Below are 20633 nucleotides of genomic sequence, written 5' to 3'. Positions count from 1 at the left end.
CGGACTTATTCTGCAGAGAGGAAGAAGGTGAGCCTGCTCACTCTCCAGGCACTACTGCACTTATGCGGTCAAGAGACATTACCCCACTGTTTCCCAAAAACAACTATCTGGAATCACCTAATAAACATACTTCTAATATGTCAATTCAAGGACATCAAGACTAAAAGGCTGCAAGGTCTGAACACTCGACAGACAGAAAACCCACAGGCAAAACCTCCAGAAATATAACAAACTGTCCCTAAACTTGAAACAGACTACCCCTTACGTGCCCACTGCTGCCATTTTCAGACACATGCTCACACAGGGAGCTTCCATGATACACTTCTCCTAAACCCTGCTCCATCACTTTAACAGCAAGGTTGTAACTTTGATAATATTTGACATACAGGCAAAGAATCACAAAAAGCCCCGTAATTCTGCAAAACTCAGAAGGGAACCAGAACCACAAAGCAAACACACAAAGTAACATCACCATACTATCCGTAAAACTGCCATAACAACTACTCACCTGAGGAAGAGCTGCGTGCAATACAGGCACATACTACTACTAGATTGCTTTACAGTGACAGATCCTACCAGTTACCAATTCAAAAAGATATGCGTACCGGTTTCTACTTCAGAACGCATCAGTCCATAGACTCTGACCCACCTAAAGAACCCTACAACCAACTGAAATAAAACCAAACGCTTACCCAAAAGTGCAGCCCAGGCAGAAGGAGCTCTCTGATGGCATACCTGCAACTCAGTTACCACTAGGTCTCACCTGGACCCTGAAGCCAATCACCTGGGAAAGTGCAAGGGGGAAAGCACAAAAAAAAAATCAGAAACGAGCAGTAGCTGTGGTTTCTTTATTCATTTATATGGCTTAGCTCAACTGCATGCAGAGTGAAGACAGGAGAGCTAGGGTGTTTCTAGAAACAAAAATCCCCATGCTGTTGCTGCAGCTTTGAATATTAAAAGGACAAACTGATTAAGAAAGTAAACTGATTTTTTTTCCCCTCTGGAATTAGCTCAATATTTTATTTACATAAAAAGAAAAATCTAGGAGGAGAACAAATTACATGGAAAAAAAAACAATTCCATTCCACTCGCAGGAAAAATCACTTACTTCAGTAGGCTACCTGAGAACCAAAAGGCTATGCTGATGGGTCAAAACACACTACAGGACACTGGGGCCAGGCCCTCCGCTGCACCCACTTAAAACCCATCCCTACACTCACCAAGGTGCAACCCCAACACAAAAAAAAACAAAGCATTTCAGCACCTGCTTTGTTCCGATTCTAAAGACTAACATCACAGCCCATGTCGCCAGTGACACCTGATAAACAGAAGAGAAAGCAGCCATACCCTTTTCAAGCCATCCCTGCACGTGTCGCTCCTTGATCATCTGCAACCTCTTCTCAAATCCTCAACCGCTTCTGTGGAGAGCCTGCCATGGCACCTGCAAAGCAAGACGGATACCCTTCGCACTCACCTCGTGCTACTTGGCAGTTCTGCTCCAATCCAGCTCACAACCAGCCCACCCTTTTCGTGCTGCTCTTCAGAGTGCAGCTTGGCCCCACTCAGCCTGTGCGAGACACCTGCAAAAGAGAAACAAAAGCATAGGCTGAAGCAGCATCCAAAGCCACAGCACAGAGGGAGAGATACTCTCATCTGCTGCCTTACATCTGCCCCCCTCACCTCCCCTCGAGGCAGATGCTTCCATCTGCTCTCTTAGGCCAGCTACAACAACTCTGAAATATAATCAGGATTTTTACTGTATTTTGTGCAGTTAACTAACTGCAGTGACAACTACACCCCTAAAGTACCAGCTACATCTGCTCATCGCTCACCTTGCCAAAAGCAGCTATGGTCAAGTCCCGTGTTGTACACTGTGTTTCACCTTAAACAAATTAAACGAAAGTTGCCTACCAAGTGCTGAACAGTTCCAGAAGGAGCTCTTTCCCATGACAGGTTCCTCCTAGGGTTTACACTCTACTGGGGACAGGAAAGAAATAAAAATAAACATTTCAAAACCCCATATCTGTAAGCTTTCAAGATTCAACAGACCTCCTCAAGCACACCGTTCAAGCACTATACAAACAGCTGCTCACAAGCAGATATACTCTCCCAAATCCCCAACTGCCAACCACCAGACATGATTGTGCCAGCTGCCCCTCAGTACGTGCCCAGAGGCAGACCGGATGTCTTTCCCAACACAGTACAAACAATGTATTAGTACACCCATGCCCTGCCACATTAATCACTAACTGCCAGGCAGGACAGCTCCGGACCAAACACACACACAGGCACGCCACAAACACTACAAACAAAACACACAACACAAGGCACAAGAAAAAGTGACCCCCTGAGGAAAGCCCTAGGGCAACAGCAAGTCAGAACAGGTGCTCTGCACCAGACCCTACGAGAGACTCCAATGTCACGACACGCGACTGGAAGCAACTGCCAGAACTGGGATGATGGAGGCCTAAAAAGCCTGCCTTCAAGACAAGAGACCAGAAGGATGGAGAGTGAAAACCCCCTAAGACAACTCTCAGGAAATCAGTTCCCAAGCAAGAGCTCCTGATGCGGCCCAGATGACTTCTGCAAGAGTGAGGATGGAAACAGACGCGATCTCAAACCGAATATGATGCACAAGACCTGAAACAGATCTGCACTTTCGAGCACTTCTTGTCTTGCAGTCGCTGCTTGATCAGAGCCATGATGACAAAACAAGCATTGAGGCCCTTCTGCACAGCTACCAAGTCGCCTGCCTGGTCAGTCCGGTGTAAAAAGCCAGGAGGATATCAAGACCCGAGAAGCACAGAACAGACACTGCAGAAGCAAACAGGACAGACGAACAGAAGGAAATTGTCCTGCCTGGCGCACGCACTCAAGCTACAAAATAATCCCGCTGCTCCTGTTAGCCTGGTGACCCAGCCACAAGCACCCAGAACGTGACCCAGCCTCAACCACCTTCACAGTGGCACCAAGTATATTCAGCCAGCTGCCTCCATGCTGCTCTGGCTCCCAGCTCCCATTAGCCACCCCAGATATGCAAATACCAGGCGCCCCCCAACTTAGCTCTCAGGTTGTTGGATGGTAAATTCCTTCCACCTCAGGAAATGCACAGGCACCGATTGTCATCTTAGTCAATTGAAGGCTCATCATCAGCTGCAAAAACAGAGTAACAGCATTCACTAGCACGCCAGCCATGATGCCCACCTTCTCCACAATGCTGACTACTGCTGATGCAACATACGGTTCTGCTCACCTGTTCCTCTCCGAATCCAAGATCCAACAGTCCAGCCAGTATCATCCACACCACCTGAGAAAACAAAGGGATTAAATGTTCGTTGCAATCACAACAAGTCAGCCAATGGTGTTTTTTGTTGTTGTTGGTTTTTGTGTGCGTTTCCTTTATTTCTTTTTTTTAAATCTGCCTTAGCTCAACAGCATGCAGAGCACAAACAAGAGAACTGGGGTGTTTCTAGAAGCAACAATCCCCATGCTTTTGCGGCAGCTTTGAATATTAAAAGGACAATACGACCCAGCAAGTAACTGGAACTTTCTTAACTGGAATTAGCTCAAACTTTTTTTTTTTTTTTAAATAGAAAGAAAAATCTAGGAGCAGAACAGATTATACGCCAACAAAATCAATTCCATTCCACCCCCGGGAAAAAATCACATACTCTCATCCCCTCCTGTACCTCAGCCGCCTGCCTGCTCCACATGGCAGAAGCTTCCATTTGTTCTCTTCACCCACTTATAGCACCTCTAAAAGGCAAACTGGAATTTTACTCTACTGGATGTAGGAAAATAACTGCAGTGACAACCGCACCCCAAAAATAACAGCTACCTCTGCTCATTACGCAGAGTCACTGCAGAGGCAGCTCGGGTTGAGACGTCCTGCACTGCGCACTACACACTGCATTTCAGCCTAATGAAAGGCAAAACACAGGCAGAAGATAAACATTCAGCTGCCAGCAGTAGCACCCATCCCTCAACAACAAAAGGCACCCCATCTTTAGTTTTATCCTTTCAAAACAGCAGGCCATTTGCCTCTGGACCTGAAAATTAGGTCCAAGCTTGAAAGGAGCGGCCAGCATCACCCACGCCACCTGGGAACACAAAAGGATACAATGACCACTGTGCTTGCAAGCACCCACCTGCCACACTGCTCCTCTATCCCAAACAGCCTCAACTCAGACCCTCACAGGGAAACACCTGAGCGTCTTCCCTTCGCTTCGGATAAGGGATGACATGGCTGACACCACTCACCTTCCCGCAGAGCTTCGTGACATGAAGATTTCCCTTCCCTCTCCACAACTGCACAAAGCACCTGCAGAGACAAGAGAAACACACACTCTGAGGCACCTCACAGCCACAGCGTACCTGCTGCAATACCTCTCTCTTCCCAGCTCCGGTACTTCAGCTGCTCACCAGCTTTAACTCAGGTTCTTTGCTCACAGCAGCACAGCAAACACTGCCCGGGCCACACAACACACACTACACAAGCTACAATGGCTAAGACACACAAGCTGGAACGTTCCGGCCAACAATCAGTCGCATTGCACAGGAAGGCTGCCGCACACCCCGAGAAACCAAACCTACCAGTCCTGAGCAGCTCCCCACCTCCTCCTGCCAACCACGCTCAGCACACACACTATTTGCCCCTCAAAAAAAAACAAAAACTTAGAACATACACACACAAAAAACAACTAAGCTCCATAAATACCAAAAAGACACGCACACAAAGCAGCCCCAGCAGGGGTAATCACAGACTTACCCTTTTGCAGAGGAAAGAGCAGACTCTGATACAACCCTGCTCAGGCTCTTGGTAATGCTGCATCTACACTGCCACCTCGGACCCTTACAGGGAAACACCTGAGCATCTTCCCTTCAGATAAGAGATGACCAGGCTGACAACACTCACCTTCCCTCACTGCTCCGTGACACGAGTATTTCCCTTTCCTGTCCACGACTGCACAAAGCACCTGCAAAAAAAAGACAGAAAAGCGCACTCTGAGGCACCTCACAGCCACAGTGTACCTGCTGCAATAATACCTCTCTCTTCCCAGCTCTCTCCAGCTGGGAGAGAGTGGTATTATTGCAGCAGGTACACTGTGGCTGTGAGGTGCCTTCAGCTGCTCACCAGCTCTGAGATTCTTCGCCCACAGCACCACAGCAAACTCTGCCAGGGCCACACAACACACACTACACAAGCTCAATTGCCTAAGACACACAAGCTGGAACGTTCCAGCCCAACAATTAGTCACGTCACAGGAAGGATGCCGCACACTCCTAGAAACCAAACCTACCAGTCCTGAGCAGCTCCCCACCTCCTCATTCTAACCACACTCAGCAAACACACTATTTGACCACCAAAAAAAAAAAAAAAAAGAACATGCATACACACAAAGAAAAACAACTGAGCTCCACAAATGCCAAAAAGACATGCACACACAGCAGCCTCGGCAGGGGTAATCACAGACTTACCCTTTGCAGATAAAAAAGGTGACTCTGATACAACTCTGCTCAGTCTCTTGGTAATGCTGCATCTACGCTGTCAAGCCACATGTAGCCGGTAATCAAGCTGGTTTTAGTCCTCTGCAGAATAAAACGAGTGGGTTTATACGTCTAGAGATTAAAGTGCAGCTCAAAAACAGAGCAGTATCGCACCATCCTAAAAAACAATAAGCCACAAACCTCTACTAAACACCCCTCTATTAAATGAATTCCAAGCACTTAAAAATTCTAGAAATCTATAGACTCCAGCCTGCCTAGAGAACCCTGCAACTGACTGAAGGAAAAACAAAGCGCTTACACCAAGGAGCAGCCCAGGCAGAAGGAGCTCTCTAATACCATGCCTGGGGCTCATATACCATTTGGCCCCGCCCAGCACCCAAACCCAATCACCTGGAAAAGGGGAGGGGCAAAGCACAAGGAAGTAGAAAGAAAGCAGCAGCAGCTGTTTTTTATTATTTTCTTTGTTTTTTGTTTTTTTTTTTTGGTTTTTTTTTTTTTTTTTTTTAAAGATCTGCTTTACTTGAAAAACATGCAGAGATCAGACAGGAGACCTAGGGTGTTTCTAGAAGCAACAATCCCCATGCTTTTGCTGCAGCTTTTAACATTGAAAGGACAACACGACCCAGCAAGTAACTGAAACTTTTTCAAATGGAATTAGCTCAAACTTTTATTTGCATTGAAAGAAAAATCTACGAGCAGAACAGACTATACACCAACAAAATTAATTCCATTCCACCAAGGTAGTATCTGAAACTTTTTGAACTAGAATTTGTTTAAACAGACTCATCCCCATCTGTAAACACAGAGAACCAGCATTCAACAGCATGCCAGCCCTAATAACCACCTCCTGCACAACGTTCACTACTACTAAGACAACGTATTATTGTGCAATAACTGTCTGTTCCCAGCTCCTTTACCTCACCTGCTCAGTAGCTCCACATGACAAATGGGGCCGGGCGGCGCCGCGCCGAAAGGGGCCCGGGCGGCGCCGCGCCGAAAGGGGCCCGGGCGGACTTATTCTGCAGAGAAGAAGGTGAGCCTGCTCACTCTCTAGGCACTGCTGCACTTATGTGGTCAAGGAACCATACCCCACGGTTTCCCAAAAAAAACGTACCTGGCAACCCCTCATAAATGTACTTCTACTATGTAAATTCAAGGACAAAGTCTAGAAGGCTGCAAGGTCTAAACACTCGACAGACAGAAAACACACAGACAAAAGCTCCAGAAATATAACAAGCTGTCCCTAATCTTGAAACAGACTACCCCTACCCCTGCTTTACTTGAAAAACATGCAGAGAGCAGACAGGTGACCTGTGGTGTTTCTAGAAGCAACAATCCCCATGCTTTTGCTGCAGCTTTTAACATTGAAAGGACAACACGACCAGGGCAGTAACTGGAACTTTTTCAAATGGAATTACGTCAAACAGCTTCATCATCACTTCCAAAAATAGAGAACGAACATTCACTAGCGTGCCAGCACTGATAGCCACCTCCTGTACAACACTGACTACTACTGATGCAACATACCATTGTGCAATACCTCTGTTCCCAGCTCCTTTACCTCACATGCTCAGTAGCTCCACCTGAGAAATGGGCCCGGGGCGGCGCCGCGCTGTAACGGGCCCGGGGCAGCACCGCGCTTAAATGTTTTGGATACTAAAAGGACAAAATGACCAAGCGAGTAGTTGATTTTTTTTTCCCATCTGGAATTAGCTCAAGCTTTTATTTACATAGAAAGAAAAGTCTAGGAGCAGAACTGATTACGTGCCAAAAAAAAAATTCAATTCCATTCCACTTGCAGGAAAAATCATTTATTCAGTAAGCTACCTGAGAACCAAAAGGCCATGCTGATGGGTTAAAACACACTACAGGACACTGGGGCCAGGCCCTCCGCTGCACCCACTTAAAACCCATCCCTGCACTCCCCAAGGAGCAACCCCAACACAAACACAGACACAGCATTTCAGCTTCAACACAGTTTTGGGAACTGCTGGAAAGCATGCTTCATCCTCAGCGAGGTGTGCTCAGGCTACACAGGACGGGGCTTTGGGCACCTCTTTGCCTACCGAAGAAGACCACCATCAGCACCTGCTTTGTTCCAGTTCTCAGGAACTAACATCACAGCCCACGTTGCTTGGGACACCTGATAAACAGAAGAGAAAGCAGCCATGCCCTTTTCAAGCCATCCCTGCACGTGTCGCTCCTTGATCATCCGCAACCTCTTCTCCAATCCTCAACCGCTTCTGTGGAGAGCCTGCCATGGCACCTGCAAAGCAAGACGGATACCCTTCGCACTCACCTCGTGCTACTCGGCCGTTCTGCTCCAATCCAGCTCCAGCTCACAACCAGCCCGCCCTTCTCGTGCTGCTCTTCAGAGTGCAGCTTGGCCCCACTCAGCCTGTGCGACACACCTGCAAAAGAAAAAGAAAAGCATAGGCTGAAACAGCATCCAAAGCCACAGCACAGCTAGGACACTTACTCTCATCTGCTCCCTTACCTCGGCCCCCTCACCTACCCTCAAGGAAGATGCTTCCATCTGCTCTCTTAGGCCAGTTACAACACCCCTGAAATATAAACAGGATTTTTACTGTATTTTGTGCAGTTAACTAACTGCAGTGACAACTGCACCCCTAAAGTACCAGCTACATCCGTTCATCGCTCACATTGCCAAAAGCAGCTCTGGTCGTCAAGTCCCGTGTTGTACACTGTATTTCAACTTAAACAAATTAAACAAAAGTTGCCTACCAAGTGCTGAACAGTTCCAGAAGGAGCTCTTTCCTGTGACAGGTTCCTCCTAGGGTTTACACTCTACTGGGGACAGAATAGTAATAAAAAATAAAAGTTTCAAAACCCCATATCTGTAAGCTTTCAAGATTTGACAGACCTCCTCAAGCACAGCGTTCAAGCACTATGCAAACAGCTGCTCACAGGCAGATATACTCTCCCAAATCCACATCTGCCAACCACCAGAGATGACTGTGCCAGCTGCCCTTCAGTACGTGCCCAGAGGCAGACCGGATGTCTTTCCCAACACAGTACAAACAATGTATTAGTACACCCATGCACTGCCACATTAATCACTAACTGCCAGGCAGGACAGCTCCAGACCAAACACATACACACACAGGCACGCCACAAACACTACAAACAAAACACACAACACTAGGCGCAAGAAAAAGTGACCCCCAAAAGGAAAGCCCTATGACAACAGCAAGTCAGAACACGCGCTCTGCACCAGACCCTACGAGAGACTCAAATGTCACCACACGCGACTGGAAGCAACTGCCAGAACTGGGATGATGGAGGCCTAAAAAGCCTGCCTTCAAGACAAGAGACCAGAAGGATGGGGACTGAAAACCCCATAAGACAACGCTTAGGAAATCAATTCCCAAGCAAGAGCTCCTGATGTGGCCCAGATGAGTTCTGCAAGAGTGAGGATGGAAACAGATGCGATCTCAAACCCAATATGATACACAAGACCTCAAACAGATCTGCAGTTCAAGCAGCGACTGCAAGACAAGAAGTGCTCGGATCAGAGTCATGATGACAAAACAAGCATTGAGGCCCTTCAGCACCGCTACCAAGTTGCCTGTCTGATCAGTCCGGTCTAAAAAGCCAGGAGGATATCAAGACCCGACAAGCACAGAACAGACGCTGCAGAAGCAACACTACAAGACAAACTGAAGGAAACTGTCCTGCCTGGCGTGCGCACTCAAGCTACAAAATAATCCTGCTGCTTCTATTAGCCTGCTGACCCAGCCACAAGCAGCCTGAACATGACCCAGCCTGAACCACCCTCACAGTGGCACCAAGTCTATTCAGCCAGCACGCTCCATGCTGCTCTGGCTCCCAGCTCCCATTAGCCACCCCAGATATGCAAATACCAGGTGCCCCCCAACTTAGCTCTCAGGTTGCTGCATGGCAAAGTCCCTCCGCCTCAAGAAATGCACAGGCACTGATTTTCATGATAGTCAATTGCCAGGCTCATCATCAGCTGCAAAAACAGAGTAACAGCATTCACTAGGACACCAGCACCATTGCTCACCTTCTCCACAATGCTGACTACTGCTGATGCAACATACGATTGTGCTCACGTGTTCCTCTCCGAGTCCAAGCTCCAACAGTGCAACCAGTATCATCCACACCACCTGGGAAAACAAAGGGATTAAATGATCGTTGTGTTCACAACAACTCAGCCAACTGTGGTTTTTTTCTTTTTTTTTTGTTTGTTTTTTTTTTGTGTGTGTGTGTTTACTATATTCTTTTTAAATCACTTTTACCTAAACAACATGCAGAGAGCAGACAAGAGACCTGGGGTGTTTCTAGAAGCAACAATCACCATGCTTTTGCTGCAGCTTTTAATATTGAAAGGACAGCACAACCATTCAAGTAACTGGAACTTTTTCAAATGGAATTATGCCAAACAGGTTCATCATCTCTTGCAAAAACAGAGAACCAGCATTCACTAGCTGCCCAGCCCTAATACCCACCTCCTGCACAACGCTCACTACTACTGATGCAACATATCATTGTGCAATAACTGTCTGTTCCCAGCTCCTTTAACTCACCTGCTCAGTAGCTCCACATGACAAATGGGGCCGGGCGGCGCCGCGCCGAAAAGGGGCCCGGGCAGACTTATTCTGCAGAGATGAAGGAGGTGAGCCTGCTCACTCTCTAGGCACTACTGCACTTATGTGGTCAAAAAAACGTGGCCCACGGTTTCCCAAAACCAATGCACCTGGCAACCCCTCATAAACATACTTCTAATATGTCAATTCAAGGACATCAAGACTAGAAGGCTGCAAGGTCTAAAGACTCAACAGACAGAAAACCCACAGGCAAATGCTCCAGAAATGTAACAACCTGTCCCTAAACTTGAAACAGACTACCCCTTACATTCCTACTGCTGCCATTTTCAGACACATGCTCACACAGGGAGCTTCCATGATACATTTCAACTAAACTCTGCTCCATCTCCTTAACAGCAAGGCTTTGACTTTGATATTTGACATAGATGCAAAGGCTCACAGAAAGCCCCGTAATTCTGCAAAAATCAGAAGGGAACCAGAACCACACAGCAAACACACAAAGTAACATCACCATACCATCCGTAAAACTGCCATAACAACTACTCACCTGAGGAAGAGCTGCGTGCAATACAGGCACATACTACTACTAGATTGCTTTACAGTGACAGATCCTACTAGTTGCCACCTCAAGAAGATACGCGTACCGGTTTCTACTGGAAAACGCATCAGTCCATAGACTCTGACCCACCTAAAGAACCCTGAAACTGACTGAAGGAAAAACAAAGCGCTTACCCCAAAAGGCAGCCCAGGCAGAATGAGCTCTATCATGGAATATCTGCAACTCAGTTACCACTAGGTCCCACCTGGAACCTGAAGCTAATCACCTGGGAAAGTGCTTGGGGAAAGCACAAAAAAAAAAATCAGAAAGGAGCAGAAGCTGTGGTTTCTTTATTCACTTATATGGCTTAGCTCTACAGCATGCAGAATGAAGACAGGAGAACTAGGGTGTTTCTAGAAACAAAAATCCCCATGCCTTTGCTGGAGCTTTGAATATTAAAAGGACAAACTGACCAAGAAAGTAACTGATTTTTCCATCTGGAATTAGCTTGATCTTTTATTTACATAATAAGAAAAATCTAGGAGCAGAACTGCTTACACCCAAAAAAAAAAAGTCAATTGCATTCCACTCACAGGAAAAATCACTTACTTCAGTAGGCTACCTGAGAACCAAAAGGCTATGCTGATGGGTCAAAACACACTACAGGACACTGGGGCCAGGCCCTCCGCTGCACCCACTTAAAACCCATCCCTACACTCACCAAGGTGCAACCCCAACACAAAAAAAAACAAAGCATTTCAGCACCTGCTTTGTTCCGATTCTAAAGACTAACATCACAGCCCACGTCGCCAGTGACACCTGATAAACAGAAGAGAAAGCAGCCATACCGTTTTCAAGCCATCCCTGCACGTGTCGCTCCTTGATCATCTGCAACCTCTTCTCAAATCCTCAACCGCTTCTGTGGAGAGCCTGCCATGGCACCTGCAAAGCAAGACGGATACCCTTCGCACTCACCTCGTGCTACTTGGCTGTTCTGCTCCAATCCAGCTCACAACCAGCCCGCCCTTCTCGTGCTGCTCTTCAGAGTGCAGCTTGGCCCCTCTGAGCCTGTGCGACACACCTGTGAAACAAAAAGAAAAGCACAGGCTGAAGCAACATCCGAAGACACAGCACAGCTGGGACAGTTACTCTCATCTGCTCCCTTACCTGCCCTTGATGCAGATGCTTCCATCTGCTCTCTTAGGCCAGCTACAACACCCCTGAAATATAAACAGGATTTTTACTGTACTTTGTGTAGTTAAGTAACTGCAGTGACAACTGCGCTCATCGCTCACCTTGCCAAAAGCAGCTCTGGTCATCAAGTCCCGTGTTGGACACTGTGTTTCACCTTAAACAAATTAGAACAGTCACAACAGAATCAATCATTCAGCTGCCAGCATTAGCACCCGTCCCTCCACAACAAAAGGGACCCCATTTACAATATTATCATTTCAAAACAGCAGCCCCCTTGCCTCAGCACCTCAGAAGTAGATCAAGACAGTCACCGAGCTGCCTACCGAGTGCTGAACAGTTCCAGAAGGAGCTCTTTCCTGTGACAGGTTCCTCCAAAGGTTTACGCTCTACTGGGGACAGGAAAGAAATAAAAATAAACGTTTCAAAACCCCATATCTGTAAGCTTTCAAGATTCAACAGACCTCCTCAAGCACACCGTTCAAGCACTATGTGAGAAGTTGCTCACAAGCAGATATACTCTCCCAAATCCACATCTGCCAACCACCAGAGATGACTGTGCCAGCTGCCCTTCAGTACATGCCCAGAGGCAGACCGGATGTCTTCACCAACACAGTCCCATCAGTGTATTAGTACACCCATGCACTGCCATGTTAATCACTAACTGCCAGGCAGGACAGCTCCAGACCAAACACATACACACACAGGCACGCCACAAACACTACAAACAAAACACACAACACATGGCGCAAGAAAAAGTGACCCCCAGAGGGAAGCCCTAGTGCAACAGCAAGTCAGATACAGGTGCTCTGCACCAGACCCTAGGAGAGACTCAAATGTCACGACACGCGACTGGAAGCAACTGCCAGAACTGGGATGGTGGAGGCCTAAAAAGCCTGCCTTCAAGACAAGAGACCAGACGGATGGGGACTGAAAACCCCCTGAGACAACTCTCAGGAAATCAATTCCCAAGCAAGAGCTCCTGATGCGGCCCAGATGACTTCTACAAGAGTGAGGATGGAAACAGATGTGCATCATATTCGGTTTGAGATCGCAAGACCTCACACAGATCTGTAGTTCAAGCAGCGACTGCAAGACAAGAAGTGCTCGGATCAGAGCCATGATGACAAAACAAGCATTGAGGCCCTTCAGCACAGCTACCAAGTCGCCTGTCTGGTCAGTCCTGTGTAAAAAGCCAGGAGGATATCAAGACCCGAGAAGCACAGAACAGACACTGCAGAAGCAACACTACAAGACAGACGAACAGAAGGAAACTGTCCTGCCTGGCGCACGCACTCATGCTACCAAATAATCCCGCTGCTTCTATTAGCCTGTTGACCAAGCCACAAGCAGCCTGAACGTGACCCAGCCTGAACCACCCTCACAGTGACACTAAGTATATTCAGCCAGCTGCCTCCATGCTGCTCTGGCTCCCAGCTCCCATTAGCCACCCCAGATATGCAAATACCAGGCGCCCCCCAACTTAGCTCTCAGGTTGTTGGATGGTAAATTCCTTCCACCTCAAGAAATGCACAGGCACCGATTGTCATCTTAGTCAATTGAAGGCTCATCATCAGCTGCAAAAACAGAGTAACAGCATTCACTAGCACGCCGGCCACGATGCCCACCTGCTCCACAATGCTGACTACTGCTGATGCAACATACAGTTCTGCTCACCTCTTCCTCTCCGAATCCAAGCTCCAACAGTGCAGCCAGTATCACCCACACCACCTAGGAAAACAAAGGGATTAAATGATCGTTGCATTCATAAGTGACCCAATGGTGTTTTTTTATTGTTTTTTGTGTGTTTCCTGTTTTTTGGTTGTTTTTTTTTTTGAAATCTGCTTTTGCTCAACAGCATGCAGACTGCAGACAAGAAAATTGGGGTGTTTCTAGAAGCAACAATCCCCATGCTTTTGCTGCAGCTTTTAACATTGAAAGGACAACACGACCCAGCAAGTAACTGGAACTTTTTCAAATGGAATTAGCTCAAACTTTTATTTGCATTGAAAAAAAATCTAGGAGCAGAACAGATTATATGCCAACAAAATGAATTCCATTCCATCCCCAGGAAAAAAATCACACACTCTTGTTGCGAAGCACGGACGAAAGCACGACAGACACCAGCAGAGTCAGATCATGCTTCACCATTTTATTGCCCGAATAGCCTAACTTTTATAGTGAACTTTACAGTGATGGACAGTGTTTCACACAAGATTATTGGTCAAAAGCACTCAGACAAACCGTTAAGAAAATAACACCACCTGCAAGAAAAGAACCCCCCTTTTGATTAGAAGTTAGGAAAACAACCCCCTTTGTGCTTAACGTTCACATAGGCCTAGTCCTTGAGGCCAGCTGCTGATAACAATATTTTCTGAGTTCCTTAATTGGGTGATGTGGGAGTCATTTCCGTGGGAGCTTCTCACAGTTACTCTGGCAGCTTGGTTTGCTCAGCTACAGCAGGCCCTGAGATTTCTAAGGCCTACCCCTGGTTGCTTAAGGCAAGCTTAGATCGAACAATTATGCCAATTCCCAACATACTCTCATCCCCTCCTGTACCTCAGCCGCTTGCCTGCCCCACGTGGCACATGCTTCCATCTGTTCTCTTCACCCACTTATAGCACCTCTAAAAGGCAAACTGGAATTTTACTCTACTGGATGTAGGAAAATAACTGCAGTGACAACCACACCCCAAAAATAACAGCTACCTCTGCTCATCACGCACCAGAGTCACTGCAGAGGCAGCTTGGGTCGAGAGATCCTGCACTGCACACTGCATTTCAGCCTGAACAAAGGAGAAAGGCAGGAAGAAGATAAACATTCAGCTGCCAGCAGTAGCACCCGTCCCTCAACAACATAAGCAACCCCAGCTTTACTTTTATCCTTTCAAAACAGCACTCCACTTGCCTCTGGACCTGCAAATTAGGTCCAAGCTTGAAAGGAGCGGCCAGCATCACCCACGCCACCTGGGAACACAAAAGGACAAAATGACCGCGGTGCTTGCAAGCACCCACCTGCCACACTGCTCCTCTATCCCAAACAGCCTTACCTCGGACCCTCACAGAGAAACACCTGAGCGTCTTCCCTTCGCTTAGGATAAGCGATGACCAGGCTGACACCACTCACCTTCCCTCAGAGCTTCGTGACATGAGGATTTCCCTTCCCTCTCCACAACTGCACAAAGCACCTGCAGAGGCAAGGGAAAAGCACACTCTGAAACAGCCACAGCGTACCTGCTGCAAGACCTCTCTCTTCCCAGCTCCGGTACTTCAGCTGCTCACCAGCTCTGAGATTCTACGCTCACAGCGCCACAGCAAACTCTGCCCAGGCCACACAACACACACTACACAAGCTACATTGCCCAGCACACACAAGCTGGTACATTCCCACCCAATAATCAGTCGCATCGCACAGGAAGGCTGCTGCACACTCCTAGAAACCAAACCTACCAGTCCTGAGCAGCTCCCCGCTTCCTCCTGCCAACCACGCTCAGCACACACACTATTCACCCCTCAAAAAAAAAAAGTTAGAACATAAACACACACAAAAAAAAAAAACGAGCTCCACAAATGCGAAAAAGACACGCGCACACAGCAGCCTCGGCAGAGGTAATCACAGACGTACCCTGTGCAGATGAAAGAGGTGACTCTGATACAACCCTGCTCAGGCTCTTGGTAATGCTGCATCTACGCTACCAAGCCACAGGTACCATGCAATCAAGCTGGTTTTAGTCCTCTGGAGAATTACACAAGTGGGTTTATACATCTAGAGATTAAAATACAGCTCAAAACAGAAGAGTATCCCACCATCCCAAAAAAACAGTGAGCCAGAAACCTCTATTAAACATCCCTCTATTAAGTGAATTCCAAGCACTTAAAAATTATAGAAATCTATAAACTCCAGCCTGCCTAAAGAACCCTGCAACCGACTGAAGGAAAAACAAAGCACTTACCCCAAGGAGCAGCCCAGGCAGAAGGAGCTCTCTAATACCATGCCTGGGGCTCATATAGCATTCGGCCCCGCCCAGCACCCAAACCCAATCACCTGGAAAAGGGGAGGGGCAAAGCACAAGGAAGTAGAAAGAAAGCAGGAGCAGCAGCAGCTGTTTTTTATTATTTTCTTTGGTTTTTTTGTTTTTTTGTTTTTTTTAAGATCTGCTTTACTTGAAAAACATGCAGAGAGCAGACAGGAGACCTAGGGTGTTTCTAGAAGCAACGATCCCCATGCTTTTGCTGCAGCTTTTAACATTGAAAGGACAACACGACCAGGCCAGTAACTGGAACTCTTTCAAATGGAATTACGTCAAACATGTTCATCATCACTTGCAAAAACAGAGAACCAGCATTCACTAGCACGCCAGCACTGACACCCACCTCCTCCGCAACGCTGACTACTACTGATGCAACATGCTACTGTGCAATACCTCTCTGTTCCCAGCTCCTTTCCCTCATCTGCTCACTACATTTACCTGAGAAGTGTGCCCGAACAGACTTATTCTGCAGAGATGAAGAAGGTGGCCCTGCTCACTCTCTTGTCACTACTGCACTTATGCACTCAAGGAACCATACCCCACAGTTTCCCAAGAACAACGTACCTGGCAACCCCTCATAAACGTACTTCTAATACGTAAATTCAAGGACATCAAGACTAAAAGGCTGCAAGGTCTAAACACTCGACAGACAGAAAACACACAGGCAAATCCTCCAGAAATGTAACAACCTGTCCCTAAACTTGAAACAGACTACCCCTTACATTCCCACTGCTGCCATTTTCAGATACACGCTCACACAGGGAGCTTCCATGATACACTTCTCCTAAACCCTGCTCCATCACTTTGACAGAAAGGTTGTGACTTTGATAATATTTGACATACAGGCAAAGACTCACAAAAAGCCCCGTAATTCTGCAAAAATCAGAAGGGAACCAGAACCACAAAGCAAACACACAAAGTAACATCACCATACTATCCGTAAAACTGCCATAACAACTACTCACCTGAGGAAAAGCTGCGTGCAATACAGGCACATACTACTACTAGATTGCTTTACAGTGACAGATCCTACTAGTTGCCACCTCAAGAAGATACGCGTACCGGTTTCTACTGGAAAACGCATCAGTCCATAGACTCTGACCCACCTAAAGAACCCTGAAACTGACTGAGTGAAAAACAAAGCACTTACCACAAAAAGCAGCCCAGGCAGAAGGAGCTCTCTGATAGCATGCCTGGGGCTCATATACCATTTGGCCCCGCCCAGCACCCAAACACAATCACCTGGAAAAGGGGAGGGGCAAAGCACAAGGAAGTAGAAAGAAAGCAGGAGCAGCAGCAGCTGTTTTTTATTATTTTCTTTGTTTTTTTTTAAGATCTGCTTTACTGGAAAAACATGCAGAGAGCAGACAGGAGACCTAGGGTGTTTCTAGAAGCAACGATCCCCATGCTTTTGCTGCAGCTTTTAACATTGAAAGGACAACACGACCAGGCCAGTAACTGGAACTCTTTCAAATGGAATTACGTCCAACAGGTTCATCATCACTTGCAAAAACAGAGAACCAGCATTCACTAGCACGCCAGCACTGACACCCACCTCCTCCGCAACGCTGACTACTACTGATGCAACATGCTACTGTGCAATACCTCTCTGTTCCCAGCTCCTTTCCCTCATCTGCTCACTACATTTACCTGAGAAGTGTGCCCAGGCAGCGCCGCAATGGGCCCGGGCGGACTTATTCTGCACAGAAGAAGGTGGTGAGCCTGCTCACTCTCTAGGCACTACTGCACTTAAGCGGTCAAGAGACATTACTCCACTGTTTCCCAAAAACAATGTACCTGGCAACCCCTCATAAACATACTTGTAATAAGTCACTTCAAGCACATCAAGACTAGAAGGCTGCAAGGTCTAAACACTCGACAGACAGAAAACCCACAGGCAAAAGCTCCAGAAATACAACAAACTGTCCCTAAACCTGAAACAGACTACCCCTTACGTGCCCACTGCTGCCATTTTCAGACACATGCTCACACAGGGAGCCTCCATCATACATTTCTCCTAAACCCTGCTCCATCACTTTGACAGAAAGGTTATGACTTTGATAATATTTGACATACAGGCAAAGAATCACAGAAAGCCCCGTAATTCTGCAAAAATCAGAAGGGACCCAGAACCACAGAGCAAACACACAAAGTAACATCACCATACTATCCGTAAAACTGCCATTATAACTACTCACCTGAGGAAGAGCTGTGTGCAATACAGGCACCTACTACTAGATTGCTTTACAGTGACAGATCCTACCAGTTACCAACTCAAAAAGATATGCGTACCGGTTTCTACTTCAAAATGCATCAGTCCATAGACTCTGACCCACCTAAAGAACCCTCCAAACAACTGAAAGAAAAACAAAGCACTTACCCAAAAGTGCAGCCCAGGCAGAAGGAGCTCTCTGATGGCACACCTGCAACTCAGTTACCACTAGGTCTCACCTGGACCCTGAAGCCAACCACCTGGGAAAGTGCTTGGGGAAAGCAGAAAAAAAAACAAAAAGAGGAGGAGCAGCAGCTGTGGTTTATTTACTTCTTTATAAGGCTTAGCTCAACAGCATACAGAGTGCAGACAGGAGAGCTAGGGTGTTTCTAGAAACAAAAATCCCCATGCTTTTGCTGTAGCTTTGAATATTAAAAGGACAATACAACTAAGCAAGCAATTGATTTCTTTTTCCATCTGGAATTACCTCGATCATTCATTTACATAGAAAGAACAATCTAGGAGCAGAACAGATTGCACACCAAAAAATAATTCTGTTCCATTCCACTCACAGGAAAAAATAACTTCAGTAGGCTACCTGAGAACCAAAAGGCTATGCTGATGGGTCAAAACACACTACAGGACACTGGGGCCAGGCTCTCCGCTGCACCCACTTAAAACCCATCCCTACACTCATCAAGGTGCAAGCCCAACACAAAAAAAAACAAAGCATTTCAGCACCTGCTTTATTCCAATTCTAAAGACTAACATCACAGCCCACATTGCCTGGGACACCTGATAAACAGAAGAGAAAGCGGCCATACCGTTTTCAAGCCATCCCTGCACGTGTCGCTCCTTGATCATCTGCAACCTCTTCTCAAATCCTCAACCGCTTCTGTGGAGAGCCTGCCATGGCACCTGCAAAGCAAGACGGATACCCTTCGCACTCACCTCGTGCTACTTGGCAGTTCTGCTCCAATCCAGCTCACAAACAGCCCGCCCTTCTCGTGCTGCTCTTCAGAGTGCAGCTTGGCCCCACTCAGCCTGTATGAGACAAATGTGAAACAAAAAGAAAAGCACAGGCTGAAGCAACATCCAAAGACACAGCACAGCTGGGACAGTTACTCTCATCTGCTCCCTTACCTCGGCCTCCTCACCTGCCCTCGAGGCAGACGCTTCCACCTGCTCTCTTAGGCCAGTTACAACACCCCTGAAATATAAACAGGATTTTTACTGTATTTTGTGCAGTTAACTAACTGCAGTGACAACTGCACCCCTAAAGTACCTGCTACATCTGTTCATCGCTCACCTTGCCAAAAGCAGCTATGGTCAAGTCCCGTGTTGTACACTGTGTTTCAGCTTTAACAAATTAAACAGAAGTTGCCTACGAAGGGTTGAACAGTTCCAGAAGGAGCTCTTTCCTGTGACAGGTTCCTCCTAGGGTTTACACTCTAATGGGGACAGGAAAGAAATAAAAAAAAAAAAAAGCAAAATCCCATATCTGTAAGCTTTCAAGATTCAACAGACCTCCTCAAGCACACCATTCAAGAACTATACAAACAGCTGCTCGCAAGGAGATATACTCTCCCACCCCCACATCTGACAAACACCACAGAGATGACTGTGCCAGCTGCCCTTCAGTACATGCCCAGAGGCAGACAGGATGTCTTCACCAACACAGTCCCATCAATGTATTAGTACACCCATGCACTGCCACGTTAGCTGTCATCACTAACTGCCAGGCAGGACAGCTCCAGACCAAACACATACACACACACAGGCACGCCAAAAACACTACAAACAAAACACACAACACTAGGCGCAAGAAAAAGTGACCCCCTAAAAGAAAGCCCTACGGCAACAGCAAGTCAGAACAGGTGCTCTGCACCAGACCCTACCAGAGACTCAAATGTCACGACACGCGACTGGAAGCAACTGCCAGAACTGGGATGATGGAGGCCTAAAAAGCCTGCCTTCAAGACAAGAGACCAGAAGGATGGGGACTGAAAACCCCCTAAGACGACACTTAGGAATTCGATTCCCAAGCAAAGGCTCCTGATGCGGCCCAGATGACTTCTGCAAGAGTGAGGATGGAAACAGATGTGCATCATATTCGTTTTGAGATCGCAAGACCTCAAACAGATCTGCAGTTCAAGCAGCGACTGCAAGACAAGAAGTGCTCGGATCAGAGTCATGATGACAAAACAAGCATTGAGGCCCTTCAGCACCGCTACCAAGACGCCTGTCTGGTCAGTCCAGTGTCAAAAGCCAGGAGGATATCAAGACCCGAGAAGCACAGAACAGACACTGCAGAAGCAACACTACAAGACAGACAAACTGAAGGAAACTGTCCTGCCTGGCGCACGCACTCAAGCTACAAAATAATCCCGCTGCTCCTATTAGCCTGGTGACCCAGCCACAAGCAGCCTGAACGTGACTCAGCCTCAACCACCCTCACAGTGGCACCAAGCCTATTCAGCCAGCAGGCACCACGCTGCTCTGGCTCACAGCTCCCATTAGCCACCCCAGATATGCAAATACCAGGTGCCCCCCAACTTAGCTCTC

The 20633-nt window shown here is 47.2% G+C and overlaps 2 long non-coding RNA genes across 2 annotated transcripts; both read right to left on the bottom strand.

The window, feature by feature from the left end:
• Nucleotides 1–5007: 5007 nt before the first annotated feature.
• On the bottom strand, nucleotides 5008–19813 carry LOC137847182 (uncharacterized). The gene is made up of 5 exons (XR_011090838.1): nucleotides 19378–19813; nucleotides 19212–19278; nucleotides 18893–18986; nucleotides 18237–18339; nucleotides 5008–5589 (listed from the first exon to the last, which is right to left on the bottom strand). It is a non-coding gene; the product is annotated as an uncharacterized lncRNA (long non-coding RNA).
• On the bottom strand, nucleotides 7304–7979 carry LOC137847269 (uncharacterized). Its single transcript, XR_011090907.1, has 2 exons — nucleotides 7808–7979; nucleotides 7304–7651 (listed from the first exon to the last, which is right to left on the bottom strand). It is a non-coding gene; the product is annotated as an uncharacterized lncRNA (long non-coding RNA).
• Nucleotides 19814–20633: the final 820 nt, after the last annotated feature.

This window comes from Anas acuta, chromosome W (assembly GCF_963932015.1).
Source record: "Anas acuta chromosome W, bAnaAcu1.1, whole genome shotgun sequence".
In the NCBI taxonomy this organism is placed as follows: Eukaryota; Metazoa; Chordata; class Aves; order Anseriformes; family Anatidae; genus Anas; species Anas acuta.
Note: the sequence above shows the minus strand (reverse complement) of the source record. Positions and strands in the feature narration are given on the sequence as shown.